The sequence below is a fragment of the Salmo trutta genome, unplaced genomic scaffold (assembly GCF_901001165.1).
Source record: "Salmo trutta unplaced genomic scaffold, fSalTru1.1, whole genome shotgun sequence".
Classification (NCBI taxonomy): domain Eukaryota; kingdom Metazoa; phylum Chordata; class Actinopteri; order Salmoniformes; family Salmonidae; genus Salmo; species Salmo trutta.
Genome location: NW_021823319.1, coordinates 1,619,209 through 1,638,081, shown reverse-complemented (window position 1 = coordinate 1,638,081; position 18,873 = coordinate 1,619,209).

The following is an 18,873-nucleotide window of genomic DNA, read 5'->3' as shown; positions in this document are numbered from 1 at the left end:
GGCGCCACCATGACAGTAGGATGAAGCTCAATGTTACCTTCAAATCTCCCTAACATCATGTCTAAGACAATATGTCACCAATGTCGAAAACATTTGCAAAATCAACTTGATTGGAGGTACACAACACACTCCCCGCCGCTCATCATGAGCCGAGAACCACATACCGGATTTTTAACGGGGTCGTTAGCAATTGAATTTAACCTAGCTAGCTATCACCAGTCGGATGAGAAGCAAGCGACAAGCAAAGGAAGATAGCTAGCTAGTTATATTGGCTATGGAAGGTTTTTCATATGGTTGAAGTCATCTGTATAAACTAAATCAGAGCACAGACAAATAAGCTAGTGAACATCCTTGGCTGCTATTATAGCCAGTAGCTTCAAGTCAATAAGACTGTAACATCTCAATGTTGACAATATATCCTAGCTAGCTATATTCTTCCATTAAGTGTAGCTAGTTAGCTATATTCTTCCATGAAGTGTAGCTAGCTAGCTATATTCTTCCATGAAGTGTAGCTAGCTAGCTATATTCTTCCATGAAGTGTAGCTAGCTAGCTATATTCTTCCATGAAGTGTAGCTAGCTAGCTATATTCTTCCATTAAGCGTTGCTAGCTAGCTATATTCTTCCATAAAGCGTAGCTAGCTAGCTATATTCTTCCATTAAGTGTAGCTAGCTAGCTATATTCTTCCATGAAGTGTAGCTAGCTATATTCTTCCATAAAGTGTAGCTAGCTAGCTATATTCTTCCATGAAGTGTAGCTAGCTAGCTATATTCTTCCATAAAGCATAGCTAGCTAGCTAAATAAAGTTCATAATAACATCAAGCTTTGAGAAAATGCTGCTAACTTATAATACATTCAAAGGGCATTGTAATCTAGCTACCCCTGGCATGATACAGTCAAACTGGCCAGATAGCAACATGTGCATCCAGATTTCAGTTTCATCACAAACACTAGCCTACATTTCCTCAACCAATAACAGCCTCTCACAACACAAACTATGTCTTGCTAATAAACCAGTTAGATATGTTGAATCTAAACCCGGCCAAAGCACATGCAAGTAGCGCATTGGCTGTGCATTGCAGTGAGTGTACACATGCTATCTAGCTAGCTAATTAGCCTGATAAACACACAAGGCAGACACTTTGCTGTTTCAGCATCAAGAACAAGTTCCAGCCCTTATGTGTTGATTCAGTACACTCCCTCTTCTGTCAATGCATTTGTCATCAACAGACTTCATTACTTTTCAGTGTGTTACCAACATTTTGTACCCAGTAAGCATAATTATATTTAAAATACATATTTTCCAGACGTTTAAGTTGGGTTCATTTTAGGTTCTGAATGAAAGGTGAAAGGATGTATTTTGAGGAAGTCGTAAATACATATTTTCTGGACGTTTAAAATTAGTTTTTTTCCTAGACGTTGAAAATACATATTTTCCGGACGTTAAAAAATCAGGCTCATTTTCAGGTCTGAATGAATGTTGAAAAGACAATCTACTTACTGTAACGTACTGCTCTCCGTTGTGCTCTACTTCAGTGTTTCTCAAACCTCTCCTTGGGGATCTCCAGATGTTTCACAATTTTGCTGTAGCTCTGAACTGGCTATAACATTTTTTTTTACATTTATACATTTTTGTAATTTTTTGTTTATTTACATTTATACATTTTAGTAATTTAGCAGACACACTTATCCAGAGCGATTTATAGTTAGTGCATTAATCTTAAAGATAGCTAGGTGAGATTCGAAAGCTTGAAGATTTGATCTGGGGCCCCCCCGTGGAGAGGTTTGAGAACTACTACTCTATTGTACTGTACTATGCTGTCCAAAACTTGTGAAACATGGATGTCTATGATTGCTCTATGATTGGGTCACTTGTATCGAAGTGGTGTGTTTTTAGGGAGTCCCGTCCGTGGACTTTGAAATCAAGGCTGGTCCGGACCGCACCAAAAAAAAAAGACATCCGGTCTGAACAAGTACAAGAACAAGTACATCCGGTCTGAACAAGACATCCGGTAAGTCGCTATGGATAAGAGCGTCTGCTAAATGACTTAAATGTAAATGTAAATGTGAACAGGACCCCAAAAAAAAGACATCAAAAACACGTTGGTAGAGATCCCCTTTAGTGGGAAGTAGCCAATCACAAGTAATAAACAGGAGGGGGACTCTGGGAGAACGGCCCCCCAATTTTTTACAAATTGTATTTCTTTCCAAATGCTGCCTCAGCCAAGTAATTCAGTACGTTGAGAGTCATTTCCAGGAACTGGTATGTGACTAATATGAAGCAGCTGTTGATATTCAACCCCCCCTCTTCCCCTCTTTAAAGGGAGAATCCATGTGTTTTGCATAAATGCAAATAGCCATGTCGATGTAGTAATTACTAGGGCCCGGTTTCCTGATAGCGATGGAACTTAAGCTTGCCCAGTTTTTTTTTTTAACAATGAATCTATAACGGATGAAGAACTCACATGCATTTCACAAAACACCACATAAAGGGAGAACTTTCAATATGTTTGTCGTTAATAAAGCATGTGTCGATACGGATAAAGAATCGTTCAGAAAGGCAGCGCTGCTCTCAGATCAGCATTAGTCCACTCAAATCTTACCATTAACATTAGAATTATTCTACAATACTGACCACGGATCAGCTCCTAGAGAGAAATGATCACCTATGGCTGCAAATATTGAGGCGGCTTATTCTAATGGTTAGGCTATGGTCTAAATGTAATATTTCACACATCATTTGCTCACATGTTGTTAGGCCTACACATCATGAAAGTTAGACAAGAATTACAGACAGTAGCCTACAATTAGCAAAACAGAACTCAATTGATTGAACATGAAATTGATTTCAATATGATTCAAATATATTAGGCCTATTTAGCCTACCGTATTTATCTTTTAATGGGGTCATCTCGGTTTTCATTTGAAGCCCTTGTGTCTTTGCTTGTTTATAACAATTACAAAAAGACATCGGCAACGTTGTATTGTAGTCAACTTAGTTCTGATATTATTAAAGCTGCCAGCAGCGTTGCCGGGGTTCAGCTGTGTGCCCACTGTGCCACCGTTAGGACACATTGCCCTAGGACCAGCTACTTCTGTACAGTTTGCCAAATTAGAACTCAAAATCAAACTGATCATGCAATATAATATTATTTTTTGGGATGTATTTTGGACCATTTTCAATGATGTTGACTTCTTTAAATATCTTCTCCAGAACCGCTGGACCGATCGGCACCAAATTTGGTATAAAGCATCTTTGGATACACATCTTCAAACATTTTCCAAGATTGTTTTTTTTCAAGATATATAGAAATGTACCCGTTATAGCGCCACCGTGTGGTTGATATGAAGGTGCATATGTTGAGTCTTGGCAGTGGTTTTCAAGAAGTACACAGTTTTGTTACAATATGAATATCTGTGACTTGATTTATAGGCATTTATGTGCAAGACCACACCCCATAGATACTCTAGTAGGTCCAAGCTGTGTGCTGGAAAACCTTGGTAGAGCATGGGCGGAGTAGGAATTGTGGTGCTCATGTGAATTTCTTTTCTTTTTCTCTTTCAGACCAATGACAATTCTCACTTAAAACAGTGTTTTTTTGTTTTAATATGTAAAGAAACCCTATAAAGCACATATGAAAACTGATTCCATGGAGGGCTGAGTGTCTGCAGGGTTTCACTCCTCCCTTGTACTTGATTGATGAATTAAGGTCACTAATTAGTAAGGAACTCCCCTCACCTGGTTGTCTAGGTCTCACTAAGGCAATCCCCTCACCTGGTTGTCCAGGTCTCAGTAAGGACCTCCCCTCACCTGGTCGTCTAGGTCTCAGTAAGGAACTTCCCTCACCTGGTCATCTAGGTCTCAGTAAGGAACTCCCCTCACCTGGTTGTCCAGGTCTCAGTAAGGAACTCCCCTCACCTGGTTGTCCAGGTCTCAGTAAGGAACTCCCCTCACCTGGTTGTCTAGGTCTCAGTAAGGAACTCCCCTCACCTGGTTGTCTAGGTCTCAGTAAGGGACTCTCCTCACCTGGTTGTCTAGGTCAAGACACTAGGCCCTCATGTAATTAGTTTGACAATCCTGCTTTAAAGCATGTTGGTTTTAAATCACAGGGGATGGAACATGACTTTTTGCAGATAAACATCTACCAATACAGAACATCAGATACACATCTACCAATACAGAACATCGGATACACATCTACCAATACAGAACATCAGATACACATCTACCAGAGCAGAACATCAGATACACATCTACCAATACAGAACATCAGATACACATCTACCAATACAGAACATCCGATACACATCTACCAGAGCAGAACATCAGATACACATCTACCAATACAGAACATCAGATACACATCTACCAATACAGAACATCAGATACACATCTACCAGAGCAGAACATCAGATACACATCTACCAATACAGAACATCAGATACGCATCTACCAATACAGAACATCAGATACACATCTACCAATACAGAACATCAGATACACATCTACCAATACAGAACATCAGATACACATCTACCAATACAGAACATCAGATACACATCTACCAATACAGAACATCAGATACACATCTACCAGAGCAGAACATCAGATACACATCTACCAGAGCAGAACATCAGATACACATCTACCAATACAGAACATCAGATACACATCTACCAGAGCAGAACATCAGTTATACATCTACCAGAGCAGAACATCAGATACACATCTACCAGAGCAGAACATCAGATACACATCTACCAATACAGAACATCAGATACACATCTACCAATACAGAACATCAGTTACACATCTACCAGAGCAGAACATCAGATACACATCTACCAATACAGAACATCAGTTACACATCTACCAATACAGAACATCAGATACACATCTACCAATACAGAGCATCAGATACACATCTACCAATACAGAGCATCAGATACACATCTACCAATACAGAACATCAGTTACACATCTACCAGAGCAGAACATCAGATACACATCTACCAATACAGAACATCAGATACACATCTACCAATACAGAACATCAGTTACACATCTACCAATACAGAACATCTGTTATACATCTACCAATACAGAACATCAGTTACACATCTACCAGAGCAGAACATCAGATACACATCTACCAATACAGAACATCAGATACACATCTACCAATACAGAACATCAGATACACATCTACCAATACAGAAAATCAGATACACATCTACCAATACAGAACATCAGATACACATCTACCAATACAGAACATCAGATACACATCTACCAATACAGAACATCAGATACACATCTACCAATACAGAACATCAGATACACATCTACCAATACAGAACATCAGATACACATCTACCAATACAGAACATCAGATACACATCTACCAATACAGAACATCAGATACACATCTACCAATACAGAACATCAGATACACATCTACCAATACAGAACATCAGTTACACATCTACCAGAGCAGAACATCAGATACACATCTACCAATACAGAACATCAGTTACACATCTACCAATACAGAACATCAGATACACATCTACCAATACAGAGCATCAGATACACATCTACCAATACAGAGCATCAGATACACATCTACCAATACAGAACATCAGTTACACATCTACCAGAGCAGAACATCAGATACACATCTACCAATACAGAACATCAGATACACATCTACCAATACAGAACATCAGTTACACATCTACCAATACAGAACATCTGTTATACATCTACCAATACAGAACATCAGTTACACATCTACCAGAGCAGAACATCAGATACACATCTACCAATACAGAACATCAGATACACATCTACCAATACAGAACATCAGATACGCATCTACCAATACAGAACATCAGATACACATCTACCAATACAGAACATCAGATACACATCTACCAATACAGAACATCAGATACACATCTACCAATACAGAACATCAGATACACATCTACCAATACAGAACATCAGATACACATCTACCAATACAGAACATCAGATACACATCTACCAATACAGAACATCAGATACACATCTACCAATACAGAACATCAGATACACATCTACCAATACAGAACATCAGATACACATCTACCAATACAGAACATCAGATACACATCTACCAATACAGAACATCAGATACACATCTACCAATACAGAACATCAGATACACATCTACCAATACAGAACATCAGATACACATCTACCAATGCATAACATCAGATACACATCTACCAATACAGAACATCAGATACACATCTACCAATACAGAACATCAGATACACATCTACCAATACAGAACATCAGTTACACATCTACCAGAGCAGAACATCAGATACACATCTACCAATACAGAACATCAGATACACATCTACCAATACAGAACATCAGATACACATCTACCAGAGCAGAACATCAGATACACATCTACCAGAGCAGAACATCAGATACACATCTACCAATACAGAAAATCAGATACACATCTACCAATACAGAACATCAGTTATTCATCTAGCATAGCTTTGCAGCAGAACATCAGATACACATCTACCAATACAGAACATCAGATACACATCTACCAATACAGAACATCAGTTACACATCTACCAATACAGAAAATCAGATACACATCTACCAATACAGAACATCAGTTATTCATCTAGCATAGCTTTGCAGCAGAACATCAGATAAACATCTACCAGAGCTTTGCAGCAGAACATCAGATACACATCTACCAATACAGAACATCAGATACACATCTACCAATGCATAACATCAGATACACATCTACCAATACAGAACATCAGATACACATCTACCAATACAGAACATCAGTTACACATCTACCAGAGCAGAACATCAGATACACATCTACCAATACAGAACATCAGATACACATCTACCAATACAGAACATCAGATACACATCTACCAATGCATAACATCAGATACACATCTACCAATACAGAACATCAGATACACATCTACCAATACAGAACATCAGTTACACATCTACCAGAGCAGAACATCAGATACACATCTACCAATACAGAACATCAGATACACATCTACCAGAGCAGAACATCAGATACACATCTACCAGAGCAGAACATCAGATACACATCTACCAATACAGAAAATCAGATACACATCTACCAATACAGAACATCAGTTATTCATCTAGCATAGCTTTGCAGCAGAACATCAGATAAACATCTACCAGAGCTTTGCAGCAGAACATCAGATACACATCTACCAATACAGAACATCAGATACACATCTACCAATACAGAACATCAGTTACACATCTACCAATACAGAAAATCAGATACACATCTACCAATACAGAACATCAGTTATTCATCTAGCATAGCTTTGCAGCAGAACATCAGATAAACATCTACCAGAGCTTTGCAGCAGAACATCAGATACACATCTACCAATACAGAACATCAGATACACATCTACCAATACAGAACATCAGATACACATCTACCAGAGCTGTGCAGCAGGACATCAGTTGTTCCAGGTGAAGTAGTAACTACAAGACAGTTTTTCGACTTCCTTTCTATTTCTTTCCGTGGCAAAGCTCCTGGAGGTTGGTGTGAAAGGACACCCCCTTCAAGCTGCAGTATCCGTGGCAAAGCTCCTGGAGGTTGGTGTGAAAGGACACCCCCTTCAAGCTGCAGTATCCGTGGCAAAGCTCCTGGAGGTTGGTGTGAAAGGACACCCCCTTCAAGCTGCAGTATCCGTGGCAAAGCTCCTGGAGGTTGGTGTGAAAGGACACCCCCTTCAAGCTGCAGTATCCGTGGCAAAGCTCCTGGAGGTTGGTGTGAAAGGACACCCCCTTCAAGCTGCAGTATCCGTGGCAAAGCTCCTGGAGGTTGGTGTGAAAGGACACCCCCTTCAAGCTGCAGTATCCGTGGCAAAGCTCCTGGAGGTTGGTGTGAAAGGACACCCCCTTCAAGCTGCAGTATCCGTGGCAAAGCTCCTGGAGGTTGGTGTGAAAGGACACCCCCTTCAAGCTGCAGTATCCGTGGCAAAGCTCCTGGAGGTTGGTGTGAAAGGACACCCCCTTCAAGCTGCAGTATTCGCTGTGGAACTATGACTCCACTGAAACCGTATAAACCGTTAGACAGTGTTAAGTCATTACAGTTTAGAAAATCCCCATTTTAAAGTATTCTTTCAATTGCGCAATTGGCTTCACAGACATGTTCTTTAAACAGCGTCGCCATGTAATTAATTGTTCCTTAATAGGATGGTTAATCCCATTCACGTTCCACGAGTCCCATTTAATCAGCTATTTCATTGTAAATGTACCCTTTAACTGTTTTTTAATACCTCGTCATTTCTTCTTTGGTTAGCTAAGCTCATATCTGGGACATGTCTGGAAGCAATGTACCCAATTAGCCATGCTGCCTAGACTGAAAGGAAGCTCTCTCTCTCTCTCTCTCTCTCTCTCTCTCTCTCTCTCTCTCTCTCTCTCTCTCTCTCTCTCTCTCTCTCTCTCTACCTCGCTCTCTACCTCGCTCTCTACCTCGCTCTCTACCTCGCTCTCTCTCTCTCTCTCTCAACCTACCAATTACAAGAAGCACTCAACCATTGGTTCCTTCCAATGTGAGCCTTACACCTGCCGTCGTTCCACATGAACGGATGTCGAGCGATTGAAAGAAACATATTAAAAGGAGTCTGTAAGCGATTCCTCAACCCCCTACTCCAGTCTCATGAAGCCCTATGAGGCTGATTCCTCAACCCCCTACTCCAGTCTCATGAAGCCCTATGTGGCTGATTCCTCAACCCCCTACTCCTGTCTCATGAAGCCCTATGAGGCTGATTCCTCAACCCCCTACTCCTGTCTCATGAAGCCCTATGAGGCTGATTCCTCAACCCCCTACTCCAGTCTCATGAAGCCCTATGAGGCTGATTCCTCAACCCCCTACTCCAGTCTCATGAAGCCCTATGAGGCTGATTCCTCAACCCCCTACTCCTGTCTCATGAAGCCCTATGAGGCTGATTCCTCAACCCCCTACTCCTGTCTCATGAGGCTGATTCCTCAACCCCCTACTCCTGTCTTATGAAGCCCTATGAGGCTGATTCCTCAACCCCCTACTCCTGTCTCATGAGGCTGATTCCTCAACCCCCTACTCCTGTCTCATGAAGCCCTATGAGGCTGATTCCTCAACCCCCTACTCCTGTCTCATGAAGCCCTATGAGGCTGATTCCTCAACCCCCTACTCCTGTCTCATGAAGCCCTATGAGGCTGATTCCTCAACCCCCTACTCCTGTCTCATGAAGCCCTATGAGGCTGATTCCTCAACCCCCTACTCCTGTCTCATGAAGCCCTATGAGGCTGATTCCTCAACCCCCTACTCCAGTCTCATGAAGCCCTATGTGGCTGATTCCTCAACCCCCTACTCCTGTCTCATGAAGCCCTATGAGGCTGATTCCTCAACCCCATACTCCTGTCTCATGAAGCCCTATGTGGCTGATTCCTCAACCCCCTACTCCAGTCTCATGAAGCCCTATGAGGCTGATTCCTCAACCCCCTACTCCTGTCTCATGAAGCCCTATGAGGCTGATTCCTCAACCCCCTACTCCAGTCTCATGAAGCCCTATGAGGCTGATTCCTCAACCCCCTACTCCTGTCTCATGAAGCCCTACGAGGCTGATTCCTCAACCCCCTACTCCTGTCTCATGAAGCCCTATGAGGCTGATTCCTCAACCCCCTACTCCTGTCTCATGAAGCCCTATGAGGCTGATTCCTCAACCCCCTACTCCTGTCTCATGAAGCCCTATGAGGCTGATTCCTCAACCCCCTACTCCTGTCTCATGAAGCCCTATGAGGCTGATTCCTCAACCCCCTACTCCTGTCTCATGAAGCCCTATGAGGCTGATTCCTCAACCCCCTACTCCTGTCTCATGAAGCCCTATGAGGCTGATTCCTCAACCCCCTACTCCTGTCTCATGAAGCCCTATGAGGCTGATTCCTCCACCCCCTACTCCTGTCTCATGAAGCCCTATGTGGCTGATTCCTCAACCCCCTACTCCTGTCTCATGAAGCCCTATGAGGCTGATTCCTCAACCCCCTACTCCTGTCTCATGAAGCCCTATGTGGCTGATTCCTCAACACCCTACGTCTGTCTCATGAAGCCCTATGAGGCTGATTCCTCAACCCCCTACTCCTGTCTCATGAAGCCCTATGTGGCTGATTCCTCAACCCCCTACTCCTGTCTCATGAAGCCCTATGAGGCTGATTCCTCAACCCCCTACTCCTGTCTCATGAAGCCCTATGAGGCTGATTCCTCAACCCCCTACTTCTGTCTCATGAGGCTGATTCCTCAACCCCCTACTCCTGTCTCATGAAGCCCTACGAGGCTGATTCCTCAACCCCCTACGTCTGTCTTATGAGGCTGATTCCTCAACCCCCTACTCCTGTCTCATGAGGCTGATTCCTCAACCCCCTACTCCTGTCTCATGAAGCCCTACGAGGCTGATTCCTCAACCCCCTACTCCTGTCTCATGAAGCCCTATGAGGCTGATTCCTCAACCCCCTACTCCTGTCTCATGAAGCCCTATGAGGCTGATTCCTCAACCCCCTACTCCAGTCTTATGAAGCCCTATGAGGCTGATTCCTCAACCCCCTACTCCTGTCTCATGAAGCCCTATGAGGCTGATTCCTCAACCCCCTACTCCTGTCTCATGAAGCCCTATGAGGCTGATTCCTCAACCCCCTACTCCTGTCTCATGAAGCCCTATGAGGCTGATTCCTCAACCCCCTACTCCTGTCTCATGAAGCCCTATGAGGCTGATTCCTCAACCCCCTACTCCTGTCTCATGAAGCCCTATGAGGCTGATTCCTCAACCCCCTACTCCTGTCTCATGAAGCCCTATGAGGCTGATTCCTCAACCCCCTACTCCAGTCTCATGAAGCCCTATGAAGCTGATTCCTCAACCCCCTACTCCTGTCTCATGAAGCCCTATGAGGCTGATTCCTCAACCCCCTACTCCTGTCTCATGAAGCCCTATGAGGCTGATTCCTCAACCCCCTACTCCTGTCTCATGAAGCCCTATGAGGCTGATTCCTCAACCCCCTACTCCTGTCTCATGAAGCCCTATGAGGCTGATTCCTCAACCCCCTACTCCTGTCTCATGAAGCCCTATGAAGCTGATTCCTCAACCCCCTACTCCTGTCTCATGAAGCCCAATGAGGCTGATTTCACAATGCACCAGACCAGAATCTGAAACAATTTATAACGGAACACAAAGCTACATTAGATAGAGAGAGAAACTCAGATGAAATCATTCAAGAGGCATTTGTCTGATGGATCCAAACAACACTCATACTACGACTATAATGACACAGCGGCTATAAGACACACAATGATACCTTCTGACAGATAACAGCCTCCAGTCTCCCCATATAGAGTAGATAACAGCCTCCAGTCTCCCCATATAGAGTAGATAACAGCCTCCAGCCTCCAGTCTCCCCATATGGAGTAGATAACAGCCTCCAGCCTCCCCATATAAAGTAGATAACAGCCTCCAGCCTCCAGCCTCCCCATATAGAGTAGATAACAGCCTCCAGCCTCCAGTCTCCCCATATAGAGTAGATATCAGCCTCCAGTCTCCCCATATAGAGTAGATAACAGCCTCCAGTCTCCCCATATAGAGTAGATAACAGCCTCCAGCCTCCAGTCTCCCCATATAGAGTAGATAACAGCCTCCAGTCTCCCCATATAGAGTAAATAACAGCCTCCAGTCTCCCCATATAGAGTAGATAACAGCCTCCAGCCTCCAGTCTCCCCATATAGAGTAGATAACAGCCTCCAGTCTCCAGTCTCCCCATATAGAGTAGATAACAGCCTCCAGTCTCCCCATATAGAGTAGATAACAGCCTCCAGTCTCCCCATATAGAGTAGATAACAGCCTCCAGCCTCCAGTCTCCCCATATAGAGTAGATAACAGCCTCCAGTCTCCCCATATAGAGTAGATAACAGCCTCCAGCCTCCAGTCTCCCCATATAGAGTAGATAACAGCCTCCAGTCTCCCCATATGGAGTAGATAACAGCCTCCAGCCTCCAGTCTCCCCATATAGAGTAGATAACAGCCTCCAGCCTCCAGTCTCCCCATATAGAGTAGATAACAGTCTCCAGTCTCCCCATATAGAGTAGATAACAGCCTCCAGCCTCCAGTCTCCCCATATAGAGTAGATAACAGCCTCCAGCCTCCCCATATAGAGTAGATAACAGTCTCCAGTCTCCCCATATAGAGTAGATAACAGCCTCCAGTCTCCCCATATAGAGTAGATAACAGCCTCCAGTCTCCCCATATAGAGTAGATAACAGCCTCCAGTCTCCCCATATAGAGTAGATAACAGCCTCCAGTCTCCCCATATAGAGTAGATAACAGCCTCCAGTCTCCCCATATAGAGAAGATAACAGCCTCCAGTCTCCAGTCTCCCCATATAGAGTAGATAACAGCCTCCAGTCTCCCCATATAGAGTAGATAACAGCCTCCAGCCTCCAGTCTCCCCATATAGAGTAGATAACAGCCTCCAGCCTCCAGTCTCCCCATATAGAGTAGATAACAGCCTCCAGTCTCCCCATATAGAGTAGATAACAGCCTCCAGTCTCCCCATATAGAGTAGATAACAGCCTCCAGGCTCCCCATATAGAGTAGATAACAGCCTCCAGTCTCCCCATATAGAGTAGATAACAGCCTCCAGTCTCCCCATATAGAGTAGATAACAGCCTCCAGTCTCCAGTCTCCCCATATAGAGTAGATAACAGCCTCCAGCCTCCAGTCTCCCCATATAGAGTAGATAACAGCCTCCAGTCTCCCCATATAGAGTAGATAACAGCCTCCAGCCTCCCCATATAGAGTAGATAACAGCCTCCAGTCTCCAGCCTCCCCATATAGAGTAGATAACAGCCTCCAGTCTCCCCATATAGAGTAGATAACAGCCTCCAGCCTCCAGTCTCCCCATATAGAGTAGATAACAGCCTCCAGCCTCCAGTCTCCCCATATAGAGTAGATAACAGCCTCCAGTCTCCCCATATAGAGTAGATAACAGCCTCCAGGCTCCCCATATAGAGTAGATAACAGCCTCCAGTCTCCCCATATAGAGTAGATAACAGCCTCCAGTCTCCCCATATAGAGTAGATAACAGCCTCCAGTCTCCCCATATAGAGTAGATAACAGCCTCCAGTCTCCCCATATAGAGTAGATAACAGCCTCCAGTCTCCCCATATAGAGTAGATAACAGCCTCCAGTCTCCCCATATAGAGTAGATAACAGCCTCCAGTCTCCCCATCTAGAGTAGATAACAGCCTCCAGTCTCCCCATATAGAGTAGATAACAGCCTCCAGTCTCCCCATATAGAGTAGATAACAGCCTCCAGCCTCCAGTCTCCCCATATAGAGTAGATAACAGCCTCCAGTCTCCCCATATGGAGTAGATAACAGCCTCCAGTCTCCCCATATAGAGTAGATAACAGCCTCCAGTCTCCCCATATGGAGTAGATAACAGCCTCCAGTCTCCCCATATAGAGTAGATAACAGACTCCAGTCTCCCCATATAGAGTAGATAACAGCCTCCAGCCTCCAGTCTCCCCATATAGAGTAGATAACAGCCTCCAGTCTCCCCATATAGAGTAGATAACAGCCTCCAGTCTCCCCATATAGAGTAGATAACAGCCTCCAGCCTCCAGCCTCCCCATATAGAGTAGATAACAGCCTCCAGTCTCCCCATATAGAGTAGATAACAGCCTCCAGTCTCCAGTCTCCCCATATAGAGTAGATAACAGCCTCCAGTCTCCAGTCTCCCCATATAGAGTAGATAACAGCCTCCAGTCTCCCCATATAGAGTAGATAACAGCCTCCAGCCTCCAGTCTCCCCATATAGAGTAGATAACAGCCTCCAGTCTCCCCATATAGAGTAGATAACAGCCTCCAGCCTCCAGTCTCCCCATATAGAGTAGATAACAGCCTCCAGTCTCCCCATATAGAGTAGATAACAGCCTCCAGCCTCCAGGCTCCCCATATAGAGTAGATAACAGTCTCCAGTCTCCCCATATAGAGTAGATAACAGCCTCCAGTCTCCCCATATAGAGTAGATAACAGCCTCCAGCCTCCAGTCTCCCCATATAGAGTAGATAACAGCCTCCAGTCTCCCCATATAGAGTAGATAACAGCCTCCAGTCTCCCCATATAGAGTAGATAACAGCCTCCAGTCTCCCCATATGGAGTAGATAACAGCCTCCAGTCTCCCCATATTGAGTAGATAACAGCCTCCACTCTCCCCATATAGAGTAGATAACAGCCTCCAGTCTCCCCATATAGAGTAGATAACAGCCTCCAGCCTCCAGCCTCCCCATATAGAGTAGATAACAGCCTCCAGCCTCCAGTCTCCCCATATAGAGTAGATAACAGCCTCCAGTCTCCCCATATAGAGTAGATAACAGCCTCCAGCCTCCAGTCTCCCCATATAGAGTAGATAACAGCCTCCAGTCTCCCCATCTAGAGTAGATAACAGCCTCCAGTCTCCCCATATAGAGTAGATAACAGCCTCCAGCCTCCAGTCTCCCCATATAGAGTAGATAACAGCCTCCAGCCTCCAGTCTCCCCATATAGAGTAGATAACAGCCTCCAGTCTCCCCATATAGAGTAGATAACAGCCTCCAGTCTCCCCATATAGAGTAGATAACAGCCTCCAGGCTCCCCATATAGAGTAGATAACAGCCTCCAGTCTCCCCATATAGAGTAGATAACAGCCTCCAGTCTCCCCATATAGAGTAGATAACAGCCTCCAGTCTCCAGTCTCCCCATATAGAGTAGATAACAGCCTCCAGCCTCCAGTCTCCCCATATAGAGTAGATAACAGCCTCCAGTCTCCCCATATAGAGTAGATAACAGCCTCCATCCTCCCCATATAGAGTAGATAACAGCCTCCAGTCTCCCCATATAGAGTAGATAACAGCCTCCAGCCTCCAGTCTCCCCATATAGAGTAGATAACAGCCTCCAGCCTCCAGTCTCCCCATATAGAGTAGATAACAGCCTCCAGTCTCCCCATATAGAGTAGATAACAGCCTCCAGTCTCCAGTCTCCCCATATAGAGTAGATAACAGCCTCCAGTCTCCCCATATAGAGTAGATAACAGCCTCCAGCCTCCAGGCTCCCCATATAGAGTAGATAACAGTCTCCAGTCTCCCCATATAGAGTAGATAACAGCCTCCAGTCTCCCCATATAGAGTAGATAACAGCCTCCAGCCTCCAGTCTCCCCATATAGAGTAGATAACAGCCTCCAGTCTCCCCATATAGAGTAGATAACAGCCTCCAGTCTCCCCATATAGAGTAGATAACAGCCTCCAGCCTCCCCATATAGAGTAGATAACAGCCTCCAGTCTCCCCATATAGAGTAGATAACAGCCTCCAGTCTCCCCATATAGAGTAGATAACAGCCTCCAGTCTCCCCATATAGAGTAGATAACAGCCTCCAGCCTCCAGTCTCCCCATATAGAGTAGATAACAGCCTCCAGTCTCCCCATATAGAGTAGATAACAGCCTCCAGTCTCCCCATATAGAGTAGATAACAGCCTCCAGCCTCCAGTCTCCCCATATGGAGTAGATAACAGTCTCCAGTCTCCCCATATAGAGTAGATAACAGCCTCCAGTCTCCCCATATAGAGTAGATAACAGCCTCCAGCCTCCAGTCTCCCCATATAGAGTAGATAACAGCCTCCAGTCTCCCCATATAGAGTAGATAACAGCCTCCAGTCTCCCCATATAGAGTAGATAACAGCCTCCAGCCTCCAGTCTCCCCATATAGAGTAGATAACAGCCTCCAGTCTCCCCATATAGAGCAGATAACAGCCTCCAGCCTCCAGACTCCCCATATAGAGTAGATAACAGCCTCCAGTCTCCCCATATAGAGTAGATAACAGCCTCCAGTCTCCCCATATAGAGTAGATAACAGCCTCCAGTCTCCCCATATAGAGTAGATAACAGCCTCCAGCCTCCAGTCTCCCCATACAGAATAGATAACAGCCTCAGAGGAGATGGTGGTGGCTGGGGAGTCTGACCACACACACACACACACACACACACAACACACACACACACACACACACACACACACACACACACACACACACACACACACACACACACACACACACACACACACACACACACACACACACACACACACACACACACCAACGCTACCCAGCACCTGTAATTCCACGTAGATGTGTGTGAAGAGAGACGACACAGGCCAACCATGTGACTGACCTCTCTGCCAGTTGAAAGGCTAAGGATCTTCCTCAGAAGTCCGTCCAGACTTTGAAGTGTGGTACTGTTGGAGCGTGTGTCTTCTGGGATATCACACAAGTGACTGGCACGCTGCTGCATCCATAAAGTCTCTCTCTCTCTGTCTCTCAATTCACAATTTTAGTGGCTTTATTGGCATGGGAAACATTTGTTTATATTTCCAAAGCAAGTGAAATAGATAGTAAACAAAAAAGTGAAATAAGCAATAAAAAATGAACAGTAAATATTACACTCTCAAAAGTTCAAAAATAACAAATACATTTCAAATGACATATTATGTCTATATACAGTGTTGTAATTATGTTCAAAATAGTTAAAGTACAAAAGGGAAAATAAACACAAATATTGGTTGTATTTACAATGGTGTTTGTTCTTCATTGGTTGCACCTTGTCTTGCTGCTGTGATTTATTTTCGAATTCTTTGTGCGGCTGTGTAATCTGAGGGAAATACGTGTCTCTAATATGGTCAAACGTTTGGCAGGAGGTTAGGAAGTTCAGCTCAGTTTCCACCTCATTTTGTGGGCAGTCTTCTCTTGAGAGCCAGGTCTGCCTTCAGCGGTCTTTGTTTAGGGCGAAATAGCATTCTGGTTTCCTCTGTTGTTTTGTAAATTCTTTCCAATGATTCAAGTAATTATCTTTTTGTTGTCCCTGGTTTACCCTGGTTAGAAGGTAGGTTACAGCTGGAACTTTACCCTGGTTAGAAGGTAGGTTAGAGCTGGGACTTTACCCTGGTTAGAAGGTAGATTACAGCTGGGTCTTTACCCTGGTTAGAAGGTAGGTTACAGCTGGGACTTTACCCTGGTTAGAAGGTAGGTTACAGCTGGGACTTTACCCTGGTTAGAAGGTAGGTTACAGCTGGGACTTTACCCTGGTTAGAAGGTAGATTACAGCTGGGACTTTACCCTGGTTAGAAGGTAGGTTACAGCTGGGTCTTTACCCTGGTTAGAAGGTTACAGCTGGAACTTTACCCTGGTTAGAAGGTAGGTTACAGCTGGGTCTTTACCCTGGTTAGAAGGTAGGTTACAACTGGGACTTTACCCTGGTTAGAAGGTAGGTTACAGCTGGGATTTTACCCTGGTTAGAAGGTAGGTTAGAGCTGGGTCTTTACCCTGGTTAGAAGGTAGATTACAGCTGGGACTTTACCCTGGTTAGAAGGTTACAGCTGGGACTTTACCCTGGTTAGAAGGTAGGTTAGAGCTGGGACTTTACCCTGGTTAGAAGGTAGGTTACAGCTGGGACTTTACCCTGGTTAGAAGGTTACAGCTGGGACTTTACCCTGGTTAGAAGGTAGGTTACAGCTGGGTCTTTACCCTGGTTAGAAGGTAGGTTACAGCTGGGACTTTACCCTGGTTAGAAGGTAGGTTACAGCTGGGTCTTTACCCTGGTTAGAAGGTAGGTTACAGCTGGAACTTTACCCTGGTTAGAAGGTAGGTTACAGCTGGGACTTTACCCTGGTTAGAAGGTAGGTTACAGCTGGGACTTTACCCTGGTTAGAAGGTAGGTTACAGCTGGGATTTTACCCTGGTTAGAAGGTAGGTTAGAGCTGGGACTTTACCCTGGTTAGAAGGTAGGTTACAGCTGGGACTTTACCCTGGTTAGAAGGTAGGTTACAGCTAGGACTTTACCCTGGTTAGAAGGTAGGTTACAGCTGGGTCTTTACCCTGGTTAGAAGGTTACAGCTGGGTCTTTACCCTGGTTAGAAGGTAGGTTAGAGCTGGGTCTTTACCCTGGTTAGAAGGTAGGTTACAGCTGGGACTTTACCCTGGTTAGAAGGTAGGTTAGAGCTGGGACTTTACCCTGGTTAGAAGGTAGGTTAGAGCTGGGACTTTACCCCGGTTAGAAGGTAGATTACAGCTGGGACTTTACCCTGGTTAGAAGGTAGGTTACAGCTAGGACTTTACCCTGGTTAGAAGGTAGGCTACAGTATTTTGCACATAGTGTTGACCTCAAATGAATTTTGGTACTGTTTTGGTACAAAAGTCCACATGAGAACATCTGAGCAGTATTGTTAATAAATGGATCAATCTATATTTGGACTTCAGAAAGTACCACTGTTCCAAATGACCTGTCCTTAAACGAGCTCGCTTGAGCTCAGACGAACAGGATGGAATTATTTTTACTATTGCGTTAGGTTTGTTAAAATAGAGCCCCTAGTCTTATAACCTGGGTTCTGATTGCTTGGTTTAGCACAGCAGGCCTAAACAAACCCACCACTGACACTGGGAACAGGAGATGGACTACAACTATAGTCTCTCAGTCAGGATTAAACATGGAGCCCTGATAGGAGATGGACTACAACTATAGTCTCTCAGCCAGGATTAAACATGGAGCCCTGATAGGAGATGGACTACAACTATAGTCTCTCAGCCAGGATTAAACATGGAGCCCTGATAGGAGATGGACTACAACTATAGTCTCTCAGCCAGGATTAAACATGGAGCCCTGATAGGAGATGGACTACAACTATAGTCTCTCAGCCAGGATTAAACATGGAGCCCTGAAAAA